Here is a 22,371-nt window from a genome sequence, read left to right on the forward strand (position 1 = left end):
AACTGACTTTTCTTCAAGGTAAACCCTTCAAAATCAAGAAAGACTCAGACTCAAAGTATGCACGCTGCCCTCCCCCAGCTCCCAAGATACTTTTGTACTTCAGAAGAAACCTGACAATCAGCTTGCTTAGTTGACACCACACCTACACTAATGGAATGTATACGTGTATAGGAAAAAAATTGTCAATGTGGTGAGGTTTGAATGACTCGTGTCTTGTTTCACGAGAAAAGAGAAAACGAGATAACTACAAATGTATAGATAGAATTTCAAGCATGAAGTATAAGTGAGGCCAAGGCAAAGTTTGACATGGCTATTGCTAAGGGAACCAAATCCACCAGACCTAACCTAAACAACGTAGGCAATCGCGTCTGACGTCAGAATATGAAGTTGGTAGCGTGTTGTGCGATAAAGGAGACCCAAGCGGACTCCGTAGCACTGGCAGCGACGTAACTTCTCGACTCTTTCGCCTTCGACGATCGTAACGGCCTTGCGGTGATAAAGAAAAGGTTGTAGCACAGTGGTGAACCAATGCGAAGATTGCATTCTGGATAACACTGAGTACCAGGGTACGAAATCATGGGGCGACGGGGGGAATTTCCCCCACCAACAAAATTGGCCCCAATCATCCCCCCACAAACAATATTAGCCTCAAAAATTCCCCCATCAAAAATTTAAAGAGAGCAAAAGTTTTTGTTAAAACAACATAAGACAAACAATTAGGTTTGACTTGAAACTTTACTAAGGATAATATCGAAAACACAGTAAATGGGGTATGTTTGTGGATATTGCATGTTCACTTTATCACTCTCTCTCAAGAGATCATATACAGATCTACACCAATACCAATATACACAACACAGTAAGATTCAAACAAGGATGCAAGGCAAATATAATCTTGAAATTTAATAGATTAATATTAATATAAAGCAAAGCTAAACAAAAAAAACTTATACATAATACAAATATTTCGTAATTTATGTAATATCTTTAACCAGTTAGTAAAGGAATGTTTAACTAATTGGTGAAACAATTAGTTTGCTACTTTATAAATATTTGATGTATAGTAGCAAATGAATTCCTATATATATATATATATTTAATAATGTAGCCTACATTTTAAAATATTTAGTGATTTATATGTAACAAAATCATTAATATGTACATCACAGTTCATATTAATAACCCATAGCGCGACAGCCCTTGAGAGCCTTGGCTTACCTACCGACTGCTGGTCTCCCTCCCACACTGTTCCTCCGTCACCTGTTATAGCGTGGAGATCTTAGACCAGTATTGGGGTGTCGGGTGGTCAGCCCGACGAACCCCCAGCCGTTGTAGGTTTTCTCGACCGGGTTACCGCTCACTCATTCGGAGCTCCCCAATTTCCTCACGATGGTGGGTTGCCACCGGCCCTATACGTAGGCCGAATAAATTCCGACCAGAGCCGGATTCGAACCTACGCCGTCCCGCAGCGAACGATCTCAAGACGAGTGAACGTCTTAACCCGCTCGGCTACGGAGGAGGACCACAGTTCATATTGTATATATATATACGATGGCTGCTCAGAAAGTAATGATTAGACCAGCTCTGATTTTAGGTTTTAAACCTATTTTTTCCTTTACAGGTATGTAAGAAATAGTAAGTTATGTCAGCGTTTCGTTAAAAAACACAACAACTGATGAAGTTTTATAGTGCCTATAAAAACTATCTTGCTTGTTAGAACCTATTTTAGGTTTAAATCAAGCCTTTATTTGAGTTTTTATATATTTTTAAAGGTTTTACAGGATTTTTACGTCACACAGAGGCATTTGCTTTGCTTGGTCACGGAAAAATTCAATGACGAACGTGCTTGAAACATACTCTCTGTTAATTTCCTTTCCTCCAAGTTCACGATGTTTTTTAAAACCACTAAACACGGCAAAATGTCTGGCGCCACTGTTACCTGTACAATCCAAAGTGGTCTGATCTGTGTGGTCTTGCTCACTTTCGCGTCACTTCGGTGCTTTGTGGCATTCACGCCTTGCAAACTAACATTTCAGCATTGAAGTTTGCACCACTGACTATGTTTTTGTTGAAATATTATTTTCAGCATATAAGATGATCCTCACAGACAAAATTGCGGAGTTTGACTGTCGATAACATGAAAAACCATTGTTGCCTAACAATACGGCGAAGAGTGGATTTTATAGCAAATTTCCAATGGTAAGTTCTGCCATCTCCGTAGGGTTAGGCAATACACACAACGTTATGCATGATAGTGTGTATTTCATGATATAGGTGTCCCATTTTCATTCCCGGTGACTATACCTAATCAGCATTTTTCAGGAACTTTGAACTATTTTCAGTTTTTTTGAACCTATTTCAGGTTTTATAGAGCCTAACTTAAGATTCTTAGGACGTATTTTAGGAATTTTCGAACCTATTTTAAGGTTTTTCGAACCTATTTTAGGAATCCGAGGGCTAGTAATGTCCCACATGTTTTTTTCTCATTCCTGAATGAAGAGAGCATTGTGCAAGGTAGCAACACTGAAGTTTAATGCCGACATGTCTGTAAGTATATGGTCGTCCGACAGATAGCGCCGCAGTAGTGGTGCATGAAAATGGCGTTTGTGAGTGACACACGTTATAAACAACGAGCTGTAATTGAATTCTTAGTGGCGGAGGAAATGTGAGAGAAACATTCACAAACGGTTGTGTGCTGTGTATGGAGGTTCTGTGGTCGATATGAGCACCGTTGGATGCTGGGTGCAGAGATTTAAGGCTTCAGGGAGTGAAGAAATTGAGCTGCATGATCGGCCGCAGTGACACGAGCTGGTACAGGGAAGGAATTCATGCCTTTGTTTCGCTATGGCGTAAGGCCGTACGCATAGATGGAGACTATGTAGAAAACATTGTATGTTACATTATGTGTAAAGAAAACATTCAGTTATACTGTGAGTGATTTTAATTCATTTTCAATAAATAGTTTCAGAGAAAATAAATTGTAGGGCATTACTTTCTGAGCATCCCTCGTATAAAGTGTCTGTAATTGAGATATTTTTCCCCCACCAGTTTTCGACGATTTCAAATCCTGGTGTGAACCATTGGCGTACGCAGAAGGGGGCTGAAGGGGCTACAGCCCCCCCTGAAATCTAAAAAGAAATAACATTTCCAATGAAATCAGAAAAAACTTAAAATGACCCCCGATAACCATTTTTGTCTTTGAATAACTTTTAAAAAGAATGTTGAAAAAGAAACTAACAATGGAGTATCACTGAAATTGATTTACCGCGATGTATTCTATGATCCAAGCAAATTTTAATCTCATTCTGATCAGTAAAGGCTAGATTCTTGGCCCTGAACCCACGTTCCTTATTCGATTGAATTCACATGATATTGGAGTGAGGTGGAAATGTGTTTCGCATTTTCTTTGTAGCAAGCCCTTAGCTAGAAGGGAGGGAGGCTCAGGGGGGGTTGTAAACCAAGTTCATTTTTACGAAGTTTAACAGTATTAAATGAAGGCAAATAATTATGTGTCTGTGTGTGGAGGGGCGTCATTAAGTTAATATAAAATATACTGTGAACAAATGGAGGAGTCCTTTAGAAAACGTACAAATGCGATTCGCGTGGAGGTGCGTTGGCTTCTCCTGTGAGCGAAATGCAACGCATTCGACGTGGGTTTGGATTGTGGCTTTATAAGGTTACGATGCAGGAAGCTTATCAACTGCCCAGCCAGAGCCACATCTTGAGAAGCCTCGCAAAGACCGACCCTTCCGCGTGTCGTTCACCTGGCTCCAGAAACACTCCAGCACCTCCGTTCCAGACGGTCGGCCGAGCGTGGACATGGCTGGCCGAACATAAATAGTTTTTAAAAGCATGAACCGGAAATTGAATCCTCTGGCACTCTCTAAGCATTTGTAATTTTAAAAATACATACACAACTATCAAGTCCTTATTCTGATATGTTTTCATGTAATTGTACAACGTGTTTCAAAAGTCGCACTAAAAGAGAAACATAAATTGAGAGTATTTGAAAATAAAATCCTTAGAAAAATGTTTGGAAGTAAAAGGGATGAGGAGACGAGTGGAGAAGGTTACATAATTTAGAACTGTCTAATTTGTATTCATGTCCAGATATTATTAGAATTATTAAATCAAGAAAACTTAGGTAGGCAGGCCATGTGGCACGAATGGGAGAGGAAAGAGGAGTTTACAGGATTCTTGTTGGGAAACCTGGTGGTAAGAGACCAGTAGGAAGGCCAAGACGAAGATGGAGGGATAATGGATGGAAAGAATTGAATTGATCTTGCCCAGGATAGGGACAGATGGAAGACTTGTGCTGCTGCAGCCATAAACCTTCGGGTTTAAGAAGGCTAGAGAGTTAGCTAATTAGTTTAGTTTCAAAAGTCGCGGAACCCTGTATTTCATGGGTTATAACATGATGACTGGGAGAGACATTTACACAGGTTTTGTGCATTAAGAAGCCTCGCCTAATGGGATAGTTGAAAATACGAGGGTAATTCCGAAAGTAAGTTTTGTGTAGTGATAATTTCGGAAGTAATGTACAGTCACCAGCAATAAAAATGGTACACTTAGATCCTGAAATACTAGCGTGTTGCCTAACTCTACAGCGATAAGTAGATTTTAATAGAAACGTTTCAATGGCAAGTTCTGCCACCGCCGTAGTTAGGCAACACACATAACGACTTGCAAGGAAGCGACTTATGCTAGTTGTGTATCGTCACTGATTTCAGTGACTAATTTTACTTGTACTGCGGTACTCTCCCACTAATCCCGTTATATATCTTTTTCAGTGGCGTATTATGACGGTACGTCAGAGGTGAGGGTTACCTGCACACAATCACGTCACGAGAGCCCCCAAAACAGATTCCCTTGACATCAAAATTACTACCACTTCAATCTTGTATTTTTCAGATGGCTCTCTTGTGTCATACCCGGTACGATGAAAGCGCTGATAGAAGTACTGCTGAGAGGGAAATTTCAATCTCCAAAGAAATAAACTATTATATCCCACTATATATATGCACAAACCTAGGTGCTTAAGAAACTACCATTCGTCTAAAAGAATAAATTGTTACTGCTTCACAAATTCTGAAGTTCCCTATGTATATTCAGGTTCAAATTTCAATAATACTTCAATATATTTCTATACCCTTCTGGAGTGTCAACTACTACCCTAACTCCCAAACTTACACTCATCCTTGACAACTCAATTTCGTTCTTGAATATATTTATTTCTCAGAAACGTGGATGAATTTAATTATTCATAAAAACCCAACAGAACAAAATCCTTAATACTGTCTAAGATCAGTGATAAGCGTAGATGAGAAATATCTCACTATGATCTCCAACCACTTGGTGAGTTTGCTTAAAACAAATGATAATGTTGGATACATCAAAAGCACACCCAAATTCCTCCCTGCTGAAAGAGAATACACATATAGTAGAACATGGAATCATGCACTGAATTTAGAATAATTCAAATGTATATTTCAAGTGAAAAAGAATTCATGATCTATTGGACTTATTTATTAGTTGCCGATGTTAAATTTTACATGATTGTCTCTTATGAGCAACAGGCAACTTCTGATACTTCTTCAAACAAACAAAAACAGTCGTTTGTCTCAGCATTAACAGCTGATGATTACCTCAAAATGCATATGCTGACAATATGAAATTGTGGATACATTGGGCAACACCGCCTCAAACTGACATATTTCTACTTAGGAAATAACGGAACATTTAAATATACCCAATTATCAAAGGTATAACACAATCCTTTTATGGATTTATAAGCAGCACAGGTGATTGTACATAACGTCTTTGTACGCTACAAGCATGCCCATCAATGGACAAGCAACTTTGAAAATCAAAATAAATTTTGTCAATGTACTTCATCAATAACTGTGACTTGATGCAAACCTTTATACTTTACATCATTCTAAGTTCTACCTTTGCTGAAAGATTACCTTTGCATTATGCTAACTTCGCAATAGAATTCAATTTTTTAGTGGCAAAGCGTCGTCCGCCATTTCCTTTTACCACGACATTTAGCACGAACGCGACATCAAACTTTTCGCGGCATTTATTATAAAAATAAAGGATATTATAACATAACGTCAAAAAGTGCTACAAGAAAGCTTAAATATGAATCAAAATGGATTTTATCATAATGTCGATATCTACACGAGACGTAACTTGAGAATTTATAGTTTAATTCCTAAAATTCCGATTGGGGCCTTCCAACATTAATTTTTTCATATTAACGTGAGCAGTGATTATTTAAACAGCACTTACACTCCATCTTTCGTGAATTCTCTGAATTACTTGTATTCAGGGTACATGGACGTGTTTAAATCACCGTTAATTATCCCACATGTGTGTAGGTAAGGTAAGATAAACCAGTCATGACGATATCTGTCATAGTATACTGAGTCAAAGATTTGGGCTATCTCACAATGTCACGTGGTCCTATGATATGAATAGAAATAAATTTACCAACTCCTAAGAAATCAGGTTGCCAACTCCTAAGAAATCAGATTGCCAACTCCTAAGAAATCAGGTTGCCAACTCCTAAGAAATCAGGTTCCCAAGTCATAGGAAATCAGGTTGTCAACTCATAGGAAATCAGGTTGCCAACTCCAGAATCAGCATCATCTCACTGATATGAATAATTTTATTTACAATTTCTGATCGATTTTTCTCCTGTATTTTATTCACTAGATTTCAGGCTTCGTGAACTATGCAAATTGAAGATGTCACTCTGTCGCTGAAAATTTTGTTTAGATCTTGTTCCATCACTCTGTACATTAGTGCTACACTAAGCCACTAAGGATGTGCAATACATGTATACAACACAACGCTACAACACAACTGCCAAACTCCGTAGCGGAGTGGTTAGCACATCGCGCTACGACATCAATTTCATCATATCATCATCCATCTTCATCGTCGCGATTAGTCAAAAGTGGCTGAAAAGCAAAATATCGTAATTTAATCACTCATCTTCATGTTCGCTATTATCCAAAAGTGGCAGAAAAGCGAAGTAAACTGCACCAAATCAAGATGGCCCATATCTAGAATTTCATTTCGAGGTGGGGGCCATCTAAAAACGAAAAAGGTGGGGGATAGAAGCCCTGAAGATGGATTTCTCAGTATATTACAATTTGTAACACAAAATATTCAATCCTACTAAGAAACTAAAATTAATTACCATTATATACTATTTAAATTAGATATTATGTGATTTCGGGGACTTCAGCCTGCAAGTCGATAAACAATACAACACAACAAAATGTATTTTATTGGGCTACGTGTGCACAGAACAGTGATTTATGAACACACGCCAAACTTTCTTTAACACCCCTTATAATTTATTTTTTGCAGATGTCCGATTTATATTCATTATGGCTCTCAATAAATTTGGCCGCAAACATGGCGGCTGTGCGCATACTGACGTCACATGAAACCCACCTGTAGTGTGGTTACTTGCAAGATTATGTGAAATAACTTGAACATTTTGCTCACTCAGGCAATCGGTTGCCTGGCATTCTAATCGCATAATCGAAACTCTCTTTCCGGTACTTGGCTAGTTAATGAACAATTCTTCATTGATTATACATGTCTGGCCTCAATGTTTGAAGAAGTTGAATTGGAAACAGTGTCTGAAATCGTGGGAGTTGCGCCAACAACAATCTCTTGCAGTACTAAACTGAAGGAATCATTGTTGTCGGTGTCAATGTATTGCACGATCTCCATTATTCCGAAAACGTGACTTCCATCAAACATTATCAATTAATATAACAATTATGCATAAGCAGGGAGTTGGTTATTGATGGAACAATGCGATTGAAAGTGCCAATACGCCACACTCGCCTATCCCTCACGTACGATCTGAACAATATTGTTTTGCATGCCGAGACGTTGATGGAAATCCCTGGGCGGGAACAGAACTGTGGGAGCGGAACTTACTATGAGGGGTTGCGAAGTGCATTACATCGGTAAAAAGCACCGTCACATTTATATTTATTTAGTCTCAACCACACTAAGGTCAGTTGATGAACTAAAATGACCATAAAATTATTTAAAAATGACATAAAAATTATAAAAAAAATAGCTAAAAATAATTTTCGATTTTAAAATTAAAGCTGATTTTTTCATAAATTACAACAGGGTATTTGTAACATTAAATTACTGAAGCAAAGGGAAAAAGCAATTAACTGCCAATGTAATTTTCCTTATTTTTACTTCAAGGCTTTTCTGTGTAAGTCACTCACCTCCTTTCAGAGTGGGTCTTGCATAATACAGTAGTCTGCCAGCATCTGAAAACACAGTTGTGTTACGCGTACATCATATTATAATTTGTTTATATTGTGAGTAAAACCACAGATAAGGGTATATAAGCAGAACTGCAACGAAGGCAGGAAACCGGTGCATTGACCTCCTGCTGAGAATCCCCATTCGCAAGAAGTTTTGTAATAATCCGCTAAGAAGCGCTGAGAGGCACCACTCGCAATCTTGCTTCCACTTAGTCTAGAGTTACCAGACGTCCGGATTTTCCCGGACATGCCCTACATTTTAGCCTTATGTCCGGCGTCCAGGAGGAATTTGAAAAATATAATAAATGTCCTACATTGAGCGTTACATAATATTAATTAGGACAATAGGTAACAGAAGAAAATCATGCAAGTCACAAGTCTATGGATTGCGCTTCCAAACTCAATGGTGAAATTTATTTTGATTCAGTCATTGCACAAAAGGAAAAAAGTTTTTCCTGCTATTAAACAAACGGGAAAACGGAAGCAATTAATGAACAAAGTTTTGGGACCACTTTCTGATAACGTCACTGTTCAGTGCCTGAGCAGAATTTCTTGCCTTAGGGTTTATACTGATGGAACAAGGTATTGCCCATTCTTATTAAATATTCAATATACGTAATTTGATTGTAAAGCAGGGGTATAGAGAACACAGTTATTCAGGGTGTCTGCCAGTCAAGAAAGTCATGGAAGTCAAGAAAAAGTAAAGAAATCAACAAGTAGGTCAAGAAGTGAATAAAAAGGCAATAAATTATTCTCGTGGTCAAGAATTTTTGTTATCATAATGACTGATTGGTTGATTTAGTTTATTTTACTTCACTTTCTTCTGTCCTTTTGACTATTCGCGGAGATGAGGATGAATGGTGGTAACATAAAATGGATGAAGGGACAGTTAGGGACAGCCGACACAAGCCCCACATAAAGTTATACCGGCTGTGAGTCCAGACGCCAAAGCCTCGGTTATCTGCCAAACACAGTTCAGGATGCATTAATACGAGAAAACGGATCTAATTCTCTTCTTAAATTCAGCTTCAGTTTTCATGTTAACTGGCTCTTTGCTAGGGGATTTCATTAAATAAATATTTATTTTCTTAATTACTCATTTCCAACTTTACCTAAGTAGGGGTCGAATAAATAAACGTTAAGAAAAACGGAAAAAAGGTCTGGAAGATTTCAGAAAAATTCAAGGATTCTGGATGTGTTATTTTGGCAGACACCCTGTTATTGAAAAAAAAACTACCCAAGATGAAACTTCTCGAACGGAAATTGCTGAATATTTGTTTGCCATTACAGGTCATAATTCAAATGTTGAGTGAGTACTTTCATTACCATCAGCACAACAGACTCACGAGATAAATATTTTTTCAATAAAGTCTGTAAAATGTTTGTTTGGCACTGGTCCCTATAATTTCAAAGAGTTTGACTGTCCACTCTAACATAAATATTGTTTGACTAAACCTGAGATTTTGATAAATATTGTCTCCTCTGAGAAGTACCACTTAAATCATGTAATGAGAGGTGCATTGATTAGTATGATTGCAAGTTTTGAAATTTTGCATTTAAAAATTCATTAAGAATTCATTATTTTAAAACTGAAAAGTGTCAATTTTTAACTATTCTCTAACGTGTTCTATAGAAATATGTATTATTTATTGAGAATGTTTTGTGTCCTACATTTTCACTTAATGTACTACATTTTGGGACAGCATGTCCTACATTTCCGTTACAGCGATCTGGTAACCCTAACTTAGTCTGACAAACAGAACAAGAGATGGCACTGCTAAATTTCAACAGCTGTCAAGCCTGACGTCACCGGAACACTTATCTGTGGTAAAACCCAAGATTATAGCGATTGTAGTGGCCAGAAAGGAGACCTCAAAGTAGGCTTTACACAAAGTATTTTAACTGCTGGAGGAAAAATAAATGTATCACAATTAATTATTTAATCCATTTTCAAACTTTCGGTTAAAAATAATATTGTACATTTCCATTGACGAAGTTGCTAAAAAGACCATGTCAGGAAATTTAAATACGCAAATTATGCTAGCAAATGGATTTAAAATTCACGAAATAACAGAGGCCTCAAAAATGAAGAAAAAATACTGCAAAATGATCTTAAATCCAAAAAGGCCGAAAAATGAACAATAAAAACGATGTTTTCTAGTACTAACTTATGGGAAACGGAGTGATATCAGGTTTAGCATCTTTTCAAGGCTTAGAAAAAAATATGATTTTTCATCACCGAGCCCTAGTCATTATTATCAGTAACAGATGTAGTATTTTTTTTTGTCTAACGGTTGACCACCTACCCTAGAGAGGGGTATCGCGCACTACCCCTCGGTATAACCCTTGGCCCAACAGCCCTTGAGGGTCAAGATCTACACACCGAATGCCGGCCTCACTCCCACATGCCTCAGCAGAGATGGGCGATCATCCAACCAGTTACAGGGTGACGTGTGGTCAGAACGACGAACCCTCCCTGTTGTAGGTTTCCATGATCGATTTCCATTTATATAAGAGCAGTAAAAATTAAGGGCATATTACTTACGTTAGGAACCACTATTATCCTGAATCACTTCACCGAAGTACAGTAAGTTGTGTTTCATCACTAGACACTTTGTAACGTAATAACGTTATTAACAAATAACTGTAACGGATTCAAATAGTTTACAAAAATAGGGCACACACCACAGCAAATCAGTAACACAAACAAAACACAGATATCGCTCCGGGCGCCGAGTCGAGAAGCACGTTGAGTCTACTCACAATTTTCACTTGCACTGTTGCAGCTCCAAGCAGATAAAACACCCATGCAATTCCCTGAAAATAAAATATTTTATGGCCACGTCTCTTTCCATACTTAATGCTTAATGTGAAGCGGTATCAAAGATCCCATTCGCTCGATTCTATGAACACAATCCGAACGAATGGCTTGTTTCGAAATCGTTCGTCCACACTGTCAGTTTCATTGTAGGTATCTTAGCAGGGAAAGTGATCCAATAAATAATGCATTAAGAGAAATATTCTCTCCACAAAACGCCACGTGTGGCCGGCACTGAGATTAAAAACGGGATTCTACACGCACAAACGTGGTAGCCCGGCGTACGTCATTGAAGTAGTCTGAAGAATATTAGTGTGGAAGAAACGCCCTCTCCTCTTGGATTCAGCAGCCCCCCCCCTTTCCTCTGGTTGTCAAATTTTGCCGTTTTGGGGAGGGTCGGCATTGCTGCTGCAACATTTTTCGTCGTCTTCTTCTTCTAAGAGAACCAAACCCAACTTGCCTAACCTAACCACCACAGATTATTTACTACCACAAAAAGCTACCAGCCAATGGGAATGCTTGAAAAGGTTGTAGCAGCAATCACTACCTTTGTGGGGAGGTACTATGTACAGAATGTCCCAAAATAGTGTTTATACTCTTTGAATGTTAATAACAGATAAACTATTAAAGATAACTGGACTTTTTTGTATATGAAGCTGCAATATCTACTACATTGAGTGTGTGCAGGCATTCTGTTCTTTTTAGTTCCATCACAGCCCACCAGATGGTAGGCATTTCTGTAGGATGAGGAGCATTTTTTCTTTTGAGCAAGGTAAGAAGTGTCAAATAACCACCTTAACACCATTAGATTTCTACCTCTGGGAAACGATGTGTACCCCACACAGCCATGGTCACTGGATGACATGAAACATTACCTGCGCTTCCCTTCCTGTGGAAACCATCTGCTGATTGTTGATTTGTTGATCTGTTCTATAACATTGCAGACAAAGCATTGCTGCCAATGAACATCTATAACTTTAAGGTATGTAACACGCAAAAGAGTTCATACTTGCTGTTATTAGTGTTCCCATTATTAAGGTTCAAAGAGTGTAAACACTATATTGGGACACTGTATAACTTATATGGCTCATTCCATGTCAAATCAGGCAGGATTTGACCCTCATAGTCAGTGTTGAATCCATCCACTTTTCTCGGGGGGGTGTCATGCCAATGAAACAATACTAATATTCTTAATTTGCCCCTTACTTCTGATAATCAATCCTAATTACACTTAATTTAATTACATAACTATCATTTTAAGAATCATGATATAAGAATTAATAAAATAATATTATAACATTCAATAATTTACAACAGCAAACTAAGGCGTCTAGGCTTTCTACAGTATATCTGTGGATGACATCATCAATGAAAATGTCTGTGTGTTCCTCGTCCCCTTTTATGATTCATTATGATCGATTTGCTTTATTTTACTTCGCTCTTTTTGCCACATTTGGCTAATTTGCGAAGATGGGGATGAGGGATGACATGATGAAACTGATGAATGGACACTCACAAATATCCATGCCAAGGCCAGGATTCGAACCCGGGACCCCTGGCGTCGCAGTGCGATAAGATAACCACTCCGCCACTCGTCCCCTTTTAGTTGGCACCTTCACACAAGATTGAAGCGTATTCTGATCCATGCTATTTCTTAATTTAGCAGTTATCAAAACGGACGATAATTTAAATTCGTTCATTATTTTGACTTTTAATTATGAAGAGGACGGAATCAGTGTTTATTACTACGAAAAACATTACATTCTACGTTAAAATAAAATTAATGAAAGGAAGCCAAACTGAACATGGTTGTCAACTTTCTTTGGAAATGTCAGAATGCTCTCTCACGTTCCTAAAATTTTCGTTGGGGACTTTTTAATTTCCGGGAGTCGCCCCCTTAATTCATCACTGCTCATGGTCACCAATTTTAATGATATTTGGTATACAACTTTTCTTTGTTTCAAAACTCACAGACTCGCGATATCACTATCGTTCGACATCCAGTCAACACACACAGAGCCCAAACAAATGTATTAATTGGCACAAGTATGTGTTGAGTCTAGTAACATACTATGAGCATTAAGTGATAATAATGCACTTTTGCTGCATCAACCTTGGTTTTGTGCATAAAAGGAAACAAACACCACTAATCAGTTGACCTCGGATTTTAGCCTATTTTTTCCTTTGTAGGTAAATGAGAAATAAATTACGTGAGCGTTTCATTATAAAACGCAACAATTGATGAAGTTTTATAGTGCCTAATAATAACCTATGTTTTGCTCGTTAGAACCTATTGTAGGTTTATGTGCCTAAATCAAGCCTTTTTTTAGTGTCAATTCCCTCCCTTCAAGTATATGATGTTTTTTCGAAGCTCCAAACAAAGCAAAATGTCTGGCGCCACTGCACAGTCCACAGTGCAAACTCCTGTGGTTATACTCCCTTACGCGTCAGTTCGGTGCTTTGTGGCATTCGCGCCTTGCGAAGTAACGTTTCAGCATTCAAATTTGCACCGCTAACTAACTATGCTCTTGCTAAAATACCATTTTCACCATATAAGAGAATTCTCACAGACAAAAGGCGGGTTTTGACTATGGATAAAATTTTTAAAAAAAATGTTTGTGCAGCAAATTATACATGCGTAATTTATTCTTCATATCAAGAAGTAACTTTTGCTAACAGCACAGGTATAGTATTACAACAATATGTGGATAATTTTGAAAATGAGGTATACAAATGAAAATTTGTTTAGAAAGTTAATATTTTATTGTTATACATGATACCACTTATTAAAATTTCTTATAGTTCTTTCGAAAATTTGTTTTTATCGAACGTAGCTATCGGTATTTTTCAGAAATTTTGAACCATTTTAAGTTATTTTGAACCTACTTAAGGATTTGTCGAGCATAATTTAAGATTTTTGAAACCTATGTTGGGATTTCTAAAGCCTATTTTAGAAGCCTAAAAATCCGAAGTCTACTGATCAGTATCAATATATAAACAGTGTAGCTCTCGGTAGTGAAATATTCCACTGCCACCGCCCGAAAGTATTTGTATGGGAAAATATAAACAAAATGACAATAAATTGTAAATTAATATTACAACGTCTTCTCCTCTTTGTAGATCATCACTGGTGATCGATTCATGTTGAATGTTTTACACTTTTAACCAGTTTTAAGCTATGTACCTATGTTTCAGAGACTGGTTCTGTCTTTGTCCTCAGGGTAGCGTGTTTGTGTGGAACGGATTTTAAGGTGCAGCACCACTCCAAAATTATAGCTGTTTTCATACAGATCATTTGAGAGATGTATTTTAGGACATGAAATCAAGTAAAATGAACACACTTTGTTGCACCTTTTCGTGAGACTAGCACATTTATCTCCTTTTTAACCCCTTCTTTAATGCTTCAGCACCTTTTTCCTTCCGTTTCTTTCATGTTTTGTTAAAATAATTGGACATAACAATAAATTATTTTCACTCTTCTTGAGCAACTACATAAATTCATACAATCCTTTTTGTAGAGCGGAACGAGAGCTATAAAATTGTATAATATAATCATTGCAACCCAAATAGTTCTCAAACCCACGAGAGGAAACAAAAACTTCAACAAAACCTTTTCGGCAGAACTACAGTTTTCTATGCGGTCCGCGCGCATTATGTACAGAAGGTGCACAAAATGAGAGCATTGAGTAAAGGCATTTTATCAGCACCTTTTCGAAAACATTTCCAGGTTCTTTTCCCTTTTCCGACCATAATTTTGCACCTTAAAATCCTTTCTCTATGACTCGTTAAGACACAGACACACTACCCTGAGGCCGGAGACAGAATCAGTATCTGAAACATAGGTACATACAAACTTAAAACGGTCTAATTTTCGTAAATGGCGTCAACGTTAAAGCTACTAATGGGTTTCCCAAATTGGCGATTAAAGCTCTTCCGGATTTAATTCGCATTGAGGCAAACTCATTCAAACAATAGGTTCAGTCCCGATTAACTTACATGTAAGCAAAGCTAACTTTAAAAAACAAATTGAGGCTGATTTTAATGACAGCATTCTTCTGATACGCCATTATACATTGCCGTTTTGTATCTGCTACGCAAAATCCTGCGTGTATAGTGCACATCAATGTTGGACGTTTATCATTTCAAAGCTGACACCAGATGTCCTACCAGTTCAAGCCTTGAGTTATCGTGCACTCCATGTCGTGACAACAATGGCATCCTTCGCCGAAAGAAATGCTTTTCATCTGTCTCGCTCAAATTACAAATTCCCAAGTGTAACTGTACAGTACCGCCCCTTGACCGTTGGGCAAAACAATGTGGCCAGGTTATGACCAGAAAAAAAAGCAACATCAACACGAGCCTTTTTTCGAACTGAGTCAATGTTCCGGCGTACCTGGTGGCGTATTTAAAAGGGACTAAGAGGCCGAGCCCCGAAATGTCCTCGAACAAGTAAAAATTATACTGTGTTTAAATTTTTCGTTTTGTATACGGTAACACCTATATATTAAGAATATCCTGAGTAACAATTACATGGCGATTGTTCAGTTTGTGAACTGAAATGCTGACTAAGCCCCCCCCCTAAATGAATTCATAAATACATGTAATAATAAGAAATATAACAAAATAACTTGAAAGTCTTTACTGTTCGATAAATATCGAAATAAATGTTTCATGCAAACACATTTTAAAGTACATTATGTATGAAAATAACCAAGACAGAAAAAAAAACAGCACTTTGAGGTCCAGGGACTGCTAAGCGGCTTGGGCAGTGGCGGCGATTATTGGGGGCAGTTGCCCCCACTTTTTGACACTTTTGTCCCCGCACTAAGCTAAACCTTATCTGCAAAGGGAAATAACCTATCCTTGACCTACCAGTTTTGGAAGCTTGCCCCCCCCCCCCCAGGTATTGGAACCCAATCGCCGCCACTGGGCTTGGGCGACGAGTGGTCAGACCAGTGAGTCCCATCGTCGCAGTTTTCTGGTTTTCGAAAGGGCAAAGTCCGCTTATTCTTTTCAAGTATCTCACTTGTCCTGACGATCCTGGTTCAGCACCGATCTTTTGGTGACTCCCATCGGGAATCGAACCCAGGAACGCGGGAGCCCATAAAAATATGAAAATTTATTGTTTGTATTAAACTGTCACTGAGAGCCAGCAAATTTAAAAAGACAAGTCTTGATAGTCTGTAATATTTTATAAATAGGTGAAGTTATTGCTATCCTTTGTATAGGCTACCAAATGGTATAATTAATAGTAGACGAATTATCCTTCACCATTTTCATTCAGGCTGTTTTCCACAATGTGATGAGATGACCATGAATTGAAATAAAATGTCAATAAGCAGATGACAATATCTGTTTCGCATCAACACAATTCCTTTACTTAAAACAACACAGGTGTATAATTAAAAAGAATGACAATAGCGATGAACAATTTACCCTTAACATCTTTGACATTGGCTGTATCATGGATGCAGGATGAAGTGACGTAATCAGCACCACGCTCCGGCAGTCTTTCCAACCCCAACCTATCCAGATATTCACGGATTGAGGCAGGGTGATCCCAAGAGCCTCGGATATCCTCAGTCCGGGATTCGAACCGGGGTCTGCTGCCCGACTGCAGTACATAAATTATAGTCACGTCTATTTTTAATGTTAAAAACTGATAGCGGCAACTCTCAAACTGGCCAAGTAATGATCGTCAGTCAAATTGGGACCCGTGGTCGTCAGCCTATCAATGCCAGAATTACCATGGCAACAAGTGGTACGGTCGGTAACCATTGAGATAATCTTATCGTGGTATCGCTTTGAATTGTACAGTATCGATCGTCGTCCTAACTGTAGCAAAAGTCACAATTCATTATTAACAAATACTGTAAATATTACACGAAAGAAAACACTATCAGATGTCGAACAATTGAAGCAACAAACAACTCTGCTTTACGTAACAGATAAACAGTGGACTTTTAAATGTAAAGAAAACTTACGTGTTTTATTTTCCAAGATAAATGAAGACTCAATTTCCGTGCAATCAGCAAATATCCATTCACTTCGTTCCTAACATTGTAATTCACAAAAGTCACCACACACGTGTTTAAAGACACAAACAAACAAAAACAAAACGCGCTCGCAAGCAGGCCTTGCCGAACACAAACGCCAGCCGCTATCACTCAGCCGCAACAATCCAAACTGTAGATGTCAGCACGTAAGCTCTCGCTCCACGTGACTGTTCTGGGCCAGCTGGTGAAAAAAAACTCTCTTTCTGAGCCTCCATGCGAAAGGAAAGCAAGCAGTCGGTTTCCTTCCAGCAAAAGGTCGTTATCCCAGGTCGGGGGAAGTGTGACGTCATGACCTACCTACCACGTGACGTCGACCAGATTGTTTTTACCTTTCTACCTTGTAACAGTTATCTACATTGCATTGTTGTCGAATAAAAAAAAGTAATGGTAGCATAAGTAAACAAATACGCTACAGAAACGAACAATAGGTGTCTAACTTATTTCAATTGTATTGGACAGTCAAATGACCGCCATGAACAAAATCGTATGCTATTCATTTTTTCTTCATGGAGCAGTAAATAACATTAACTGATACAGCGAAGCCTTTTTGCTTTGTCGTGACTGTTTCAGATCATTTTATGAGGACATTATATTACAAACTGAATCATATCTTGCGAAAGAACAGCGGGTCGTTGTCTTTCTGTGACGCAGGACTGGGTGATACGATTCATTGCGTATGCAGTTACAGCTTTCCTTTTTGTTTACATTTCAACGTTTATTTACTTATTGATTTAATACTGTAAGTTAATAAATGTAGAAATGCAATGCGGATTGGACACAACCGTCTCACCCATGATCCAGTGGCGTAAATAACACCCCCGCAACCCCCGCGGTGCGGGAGGCGCACGATTTTGGGGGGCGCAGTAAGAATGATAAATTAACAAAGACCGATAGTTCACAGAAGTTTTCCTTTCGGCATTAAAATATTTTTTTCAACAGAACATATATATATATATTTATGCCCCTACAACTGCAAACAGAAAATTAGGAAGATTAGAAGAAAACCTTCATTACCTGAATAGTTTATATCGCCGAAGGGTAGGCGGACAGCTAAGAAAATGCGCTGGCAACGCTGAGATTCACCACTCCCCGCCCCTGCTTACAATGTCTACAAAACGGGAAAAAACACTTCTTCGAGGAACTGACACAAGATGTTTGCTTTCTCGACCCATTGGGATTGGATTCTTCTAAAGTATATATTTTCTACCGTGCTTTAGATGTTCTAGTAAATCAAGTAAACAATACATTTCAGGGAATAAAATAAATCAAAGAAGGTTTCACCTTTTTAAGCTCACCAACCTAACGGAACACACCGACAGACAGTTACTGGAATCCGCTACTAATTTGTGGAAGAAATATGAAGATGTGTCTTGCACTATAGCGATAGAAATTTTCGAAATGTAGTGTCAACTGAAATCAAAGCAAGAATCAGGTCGAACATCAGCCAAGTTGCAGAATTCCTCTTGACAAAAAACAAAATTCTGGTTAGTAGCATTCCTGACATATGCATTGCTTATATGCTGTATTTGACCTCACCTGTGACGTCTTCATCAGGTGAGAGGTGGTTTTTCCAAGCTAAAAATTAGCCTGCCCCCGTGGCGGGTGGTTAGCACATCACGCTACAACGCCAGGGGTCCCGGGTTCGAATCCCGGGCTGGACATGAATGTTTGTTAGTGTCCATTCATCAATATCATCACTCATCCCCATCTTCGCAAATTATCCAAAAGTGGCTAAAAATTGATAAAAATTACTTGAGAAGCATAATGACAAGTGTGAGATTGAAGTGACTGGCGCTGTTAAGCATCGAAAGCTATCGGGCTCGAAAACTGGAATTGACCAAAGTAGCACAAGAATTTGCTTCCACCAAAATTCACAGAGGACTGTTAATGCACATTTAACAATATCGTATTTTTTGTAGAAAGAGTGCACTTCCATATAGTATAATTAGTGGCTCAGTCGGTAATGCGTCTGACTACCATGCTCAAGGTCCCGGGTTCGATCCCCGGCCGGTTCAAATCCGGGAACTTTTCTAATGTTGGAAGCGGCTCCGGCGCCCACCCAGCGTCGAATGACATGGGTACCTGGGGGAAACCCTGGGGGAAACCCTGGGGGATAAAGGCGGTCAGGGGCGTGATGCTGATCACATAAGGTCCCGGGTTCGATCCCCGGCCGGTTCAAATCCGGGAACTTTTCTAATGTTGGATGCGGCTCCGGCGCCCACCCAGCGTCGAATGACATGGGTACCTGGGGGAAACCCTGGGGGGGTAAAGGCGGTCAGGGGCGTGATGCTGATCACATCACCCCCACTCACGACCGGATCAAGAAAATGTGGGGCGTTACCCCCACACCCTCTATACGCCTTCATGGCGTGGTGCTAAGCACAGGGGAGAACTTTACCTTTTTTTAAATTATTTTTTTCAGATTGTTTGTGTCTTTCGTACCTGTTATTACATTGATTCAAATTACATGTGTGTGTTTTCATTTCATAATGTTAATGTAGACTTGAATTAATATTTTAGAAAATAAAGTATGTTTTAACGAGTAGGGGCGCACAGATGAAAGCTGCGGGGGGGGGGGGGCGCAGAGCGTGTTAGATCACTTGCTGCAAGGGCTGGACTCTCCAATATCAATGTGTCGTGTTTGTATTTTAAAGTGTTCGGTAGTGGTGGCGATTAGGGGGGCGAGGGGGCAGTTCCCCCCACCGCCCCCAACAATTTTTGCCACTTTTGCCCCCGCATTATGCTAAATCTTATCTACGAGGAACGTAAACTCCTTTTGCCGCCCCTAGTTTCGGAACCCATTTGCCGCCACTGGTGTTAGGCATATTCTTGTTGAATGTGCCGATTTTTTTATGAGCCGCAGTGGTCTAGTCGGAATGGAGTCTAACTACCACGCGGGAAACCCGGGTTCGATTCCCGGGTGGCTGATCTAAGGTGGGATTTTTTCCGGCCTTGTCCCCGCATGAAGCGGCTCTGGGGCTCACACAGCCTCAAATTGGTACCTGGGGGAAACCCTGTAGGAGTGAAGGCGACCGGAGCATGGTGCTGACCACATCACCTCCAAAATGGCCGAGATCGAGAATGTGAGGGGCCCTATCCCCACATCCCTTAAATGTGCCTTCATATGCACGGGGAACTTTACATACCTTTACCAGGCAGGCTTTTATTCTTCCCAACTGTTTATTATCCTTGTTGGAAGATGAGGACAGTAGTTTAACAAGCGCAGTTTTTACGAAGACCTGGTTTCTTCCGCTGTCTGTGAGAAAGGTTTTAGTTGGTTCTTACTTTTTAATGTGTTGTGTGTGTCTTGTGCTTGTTCCTATACAACCATGCATTTTCAATTTTTCCCAAGGGACTTTTTACACCCCTTGGTTTAAAATTTTAAGTAAGAATTTTAGATAAGGGGATATTTTCCAGTGTACACTGAAGGGCGTCTTCCTCTCCGCACAACAGTTTTGCTACCTTGTGTTCTGACGCCAGACGAGGAATTCCTACGAGGTTAGGTTAGGCCTGTTGGTTAGGTTCCATTAGCATAAATACAATGAAAATTATTATTTAGGCTAAGAGAACTAGACATAGCTAGCCTAACCTAACAACGTAGGCATTTAGCCTAAAATTAAAAAAACCTTCCCCTGTGACGTCAGAACACAAGGTTGCTCAAATGTTGTGCGTTAAGCGAGACCCACCCTGAGGGTGCAAAATGGCTATGTATGGCGGCGCATCCAAAAATTTTAATTCAATAATGAAATAGAAACCAACCTTGGAACTACAACTAACATAACAGCATTCATCGTATCACCCCATCCTTCATCGGAAAGGGTACTCAAAAGTTAAGATATAATTTGGGGCATTTGTATCGATTGACTGACTGATTTGTTTTATTTTACTTTGTTTTTCTGTCACTTTTGGATCATCGCGAAGATGATGAAGACTGGTGAAGAGATGACATTGATGAAAGGGCAATCACAACACACAACACGAGCCCCACAGAGGGTAGGCGCTAGAGCTTCGCTAGTCTAGAGGTTAACATTTGTCTGTCTTCAGAAAGGGTCACCCCTTACCGGACTCTCCCCGAAAGTCTTAAAAAGTACATAAATTAAATAATGAAAACATGTAATAGCATTTGTTGTATAATCAATGCTTATTTATACTCTGTTCCAACTAACTGTGGAGCAGGGCCGCGTATAGCAGCAGAGGAGAAGGGAAATCGAGTGGTGAAAGCGCAGCGATGCCAACCGTACTGTCCTGATCGTACATGTACGGGCGTTTGGTCCAGACTTAGTGGACTAAATGGACGGCTTATCAAATTTTGAACTTGTTGTTTCATCCCTAATATTTCCCTAAGAAATTCTTAAACCAAGCGTACGGACCTGGAGACAAAAATATGGTCTGTTTACCACGTGCGTACTGTATTATCGTTTTCAAAAGTTTGCAACGCTGGAGAGCGAAGTTGGGAAAATGGGAAACTACAGTCGTTCATTACGCAATCCTGTTTCTCTCGTGTTCATTGGTGGAGCCGTCTCGCGTCACTACTGGCGCAGAGACTTGTTCTCGTTCGCCATCTACAGCTAGCTGGTACAGGGTTTATTTCCTCTGAACTTACTGGAAAGCAAAGATTATAAGGGGATCATACGGCTTCAAAGGACAGTTCCAAAGAGGTAGACACACTACTACTTATGATAAAATGGGCAAAATACTATTCAGGAGCTCCACTTTTTCGTCAAATGGATCATTTTTTGTTATTCAATAAATATTCAATTGTTTATCTATATGACATTAATATTCTTGCCAGGACAGTTTGTTATTTACAACTTTTGTCGATCTTAACTACATGTTAGTTAGACAACGTTCTATATTCTTATACCGTCTTTTTACCTATTGACACAATAATACAAATACAATGTTAATTAATTAACATACATTATTAATAATTTAATTTAAACATATTATTGTTGTTATTATTGTTATTATTTCTGAGCCATTGGTTCGGACCCCTCCGAAATATACGAGGGGCGTTTACAAATGATTTAGACTAATGACACGTACCATGTTGTGGATGGTCCGGGCTCCCAGGTTGGGCTTCAGCCCTTTCCATATATTCTCCCTGAAGAACGTTGCCACCTCTCCGGTAGCTTTCGTATGGCCGGCCGGACTATACCAATCTCTTGGGGTATCATGTATC

At 39.2% G+C, this 22,371-nt stretch overlaps 1 protein-coding gene across 1 annotated transcript in view; it reads right to left on the reverse strand.

Moving 5' to 3' along the window:
• ninaC (STKc_myosinIII_N_like and MYSc_Myo21 domain-containing protein ninaC) overlaps positions 1 to 17,308 on the reverse strand; it is a 266,558-nt gene extending 249,250 nt beyond the window's left edge. The window contains exon 1 of the mRNA XM_083139403.1: positions 17,118 to 17,308. The gene's annotated coding sequence lies outside the window, so the exon portion shown is untranslated. The remainder of the gene's footprint in view (positions 1 to 17,117) is intronic.
• Positions 17,309 to 22,371: the final 5,063 nt, after the last annotated feature.

Source organism: Lepisma saccharinum, chromosome 17 (genome assembly GCF_977018435.1).
Source record: "Lepisma saccharinum chromosome 17, izLepSacc3.1, whole genome shotgun sequence".
Taxonomy (NCBI): Eukaryota; Metazoa; Arthropoda; class Insecta; order Zygentoma; family Lepismatidae; genus Lepisma; species Lepisma saccharinum.